Here is a 2,900-nt window from a genome sequence, read left to right on the forward strand (position 1 = left end):
ACAACAGACTCTATTCTCTACACCTAGAGGATTAAGGAGATTAATCATTGCTAACAATTAATACAGAATACACAGATGTTGGCCCTCGTGACTATGTGCAGCACCATGTTTCACGAGGGATCTATGGTTAGAAAGAGGCATCGCGATCATGGCAATTTTGGACCGTTGATCTGCTGTTGGAAGTGAACTAGGAGTGAACTCAAAGTGGACTAGGTTAAAGCATTTGGTGGAATACTTGATGTATTGCATTATAGATTACATTGAGGCTGCTTATAATTATGAAGGGGCACATGTGCTTGATGGGTTCATACATAGTGGACGTTCACACTACATTCTTACATTCCCCCTCCTCTGAGGAGAAACATATGCCTAAGAGTTACAAAAGCCAGTCTAAATGGAAAGATTGCAGTAGTCCAAAGCACGCCACATCAAAGGTAGAAGCTATAAATTTGGTTGCTCCCTCATTGCTACGTGGAACATTCCTAGATTAGGTGGTGTCATAAGGGCTTTAGAGGGCTCTAGTAGGGGAAACCTCCATGTCCTTATGCATCATCGTACAACATGTGGGACAAGTTATGAACCCTAGCTAACTAAGGCACTGCATGCATTCCCTATGATATAGACAAGATCCTCCATGTGCAGCACGCGCACTGCTCATGACCTATCTCTCAAACGTAAACACATTAAATACTCCTTGATGTCGAAGAATCTGAGAAAAAGTACGTTCAAAAACTCTTTAGAAATGTTGAATAATCATGCCCAAGATTTGGCCACTTCTAGAAAATTAAGCCAATTAAACACTTTTCTTTAATTTGGTTTATGGGCAATCCTCCACCTTCTATTGTGGATTTTAAGTATACAAAGTACTTAGCAATTATGAGATTAGGCCCCCCTTGATCTCCTCAATATGTTGATTCCATCTATACTAATGGATCATGGAGAGGATTAAGATTCATGAAGGTGGTTTTAGGAAGAAAAAGGGTGGGTTCTAATAAAAAAGAGTGGTTTTCTACATAAAGGTGGCTTAAAACCTTATCCCTTGATCCAATGGCTCAGAAATTTTCCATAAACCTTCCAAGCTTTGTCCAAGAGTTCTTGAGCTTTTGTCTTCTTTACCCTTTGGATTTTTGTGAGCTTCTCTCTATTCTTCAAGTCCAAGTACCTAGCTTTGATACCACTATCGCGAGACCTTGTGTACTTTTTGAAGAATTAATTAAAACTCACATATGCATCAAGGATTAAAGCATAAACTTAAATTAAATTGATAAAAATTGAAGCATAATATAAGATAAAAACACAAGATAGAGTAAACATCACCATTAACACACTATTAGGTGTGTGCAATCTCCCCCCTCATGCATGTACCATCATTTCCATGACATGAGTATTTTTTAGAATTGTATTCAATATATATCCCAAGGAGCTATTAATAGTTGTGCATACACAATTGGGCTTGCTTTTCCACTTTTACAAAAATAACTCAAGCGCACTAGAGCTTGTTCACACACTAAATGTAAAATAACTAAAACTCTTCTAACATATGTGCTAGTAATATAGTAACGCCACGTACACACGTGCACAACTAATTTGTACAATCTTTTGGCACATGGCCAACAAAAATAACTCATAGAATAACCTTGTGCACACTCGTACATAAAGTAACCTTGTACATAAAATAACCTTGTGCACATTCTCACATTCCATTTATTAAGCTAGTTTTTGCACATAGTTAATCAAGCATGTTTTTTTATGATTATTGTGCATCAAAAATATAATAAAATATATACTTGAACATGCCACATTACCCTTCTTCTCTAACATGCTGCAATGATGATATGTGCATTTTATCTTAGGGTTATGTACACATAGACCTTGTTTACGACTGAATGTCATCATAATTAGCACACTCCTAGCCCTTTGATCTGCATGTAAGAGAGGCATTGTGTAGAGAGAAAAGCTTGTGAGGAAGCGAGTGCAGGAGAGAGATCCTAGATGCATGCTCCATGTAGACACTATCTTTGAGCACATACACAAAGGTTTACTAACACCATTTTTGTGAGGTAAGTGTTGGGCTCAAGCTTTTATAGGACCAGATAGAGGCTAGCTTTCCCATCCTCTTTCCTAACATAAACCCTAGTCTCTCTGCCATCCAAACCACCTTGCCTTCCTCAACAAACCACCAACTCATTTTGACCATCGGTCAAACTCAACAAAGTAACACTGCCATGAGCACAAAGTTATCGTGCATAAATGCTCTCATTTGGTCTACCAACCTTCCGGCAAGTGACAATCAATGCAAACCCTCTCACTTGACCTCTATCGACCTTCAGGTAAGTGATGATTAATGCAACGCCAATGTCTATGTCTTCAATTGCCAAATTGGTTAGTGCAGGTAAGTGACGATCAATGCAACACCAACGTCTATGTCTTCTCAAGAAATTAGTTAGTGCAGGTAACCACTTCACCCTCCTATTATAATACTTATATTAGCTCCCCATTAAGTGGGTAGAGCACTTCCCACAAAGAATAGAGTTGGTATAGCTGGTTGTTTATGGGTGTAAGATTCCTCTCCCAACCCCTTTTTGATGTCTAGTATCTTCCCTTGTAATCAATCCCTCTTCAGAAATATAAAGACCTTGTTTCTATCTGTTTTAGCCTAGAGAGAGAAAAATATTCTAGAGAGAGAATATTTAGATTTTGAATATTTTTGGATAGAAAAATATCTCATCTAATTCAGATGAGTTCCCCTAAAACAGAAATTAAAAAAGAATTTTCCAATGTGCAATTAGAATTAATTGAAAATAGGTATAAAGAACCTTAGCCTAAGGGTCTAGATTTTCAGAAATCTTTAGACTATGGTCCAATTAAGGTTCCTATGGACCAATAGCATCAATCCATGT

Source organism: Cibotium barometz, chromosome 61, assembly GCF_041138505.1.
Source record: "Cibotium barometz isolate CiBa-2024 chromosome 61, ASM4113850v1, whole genome shotgun sequence".
Taxonomy (NCBI): Eukaryota; Viridiplantae; Streptophyta; class Polypodiopsida; order Cyatheales; family Cibotiaceae; genus Cibotium; species Cibotium barometz.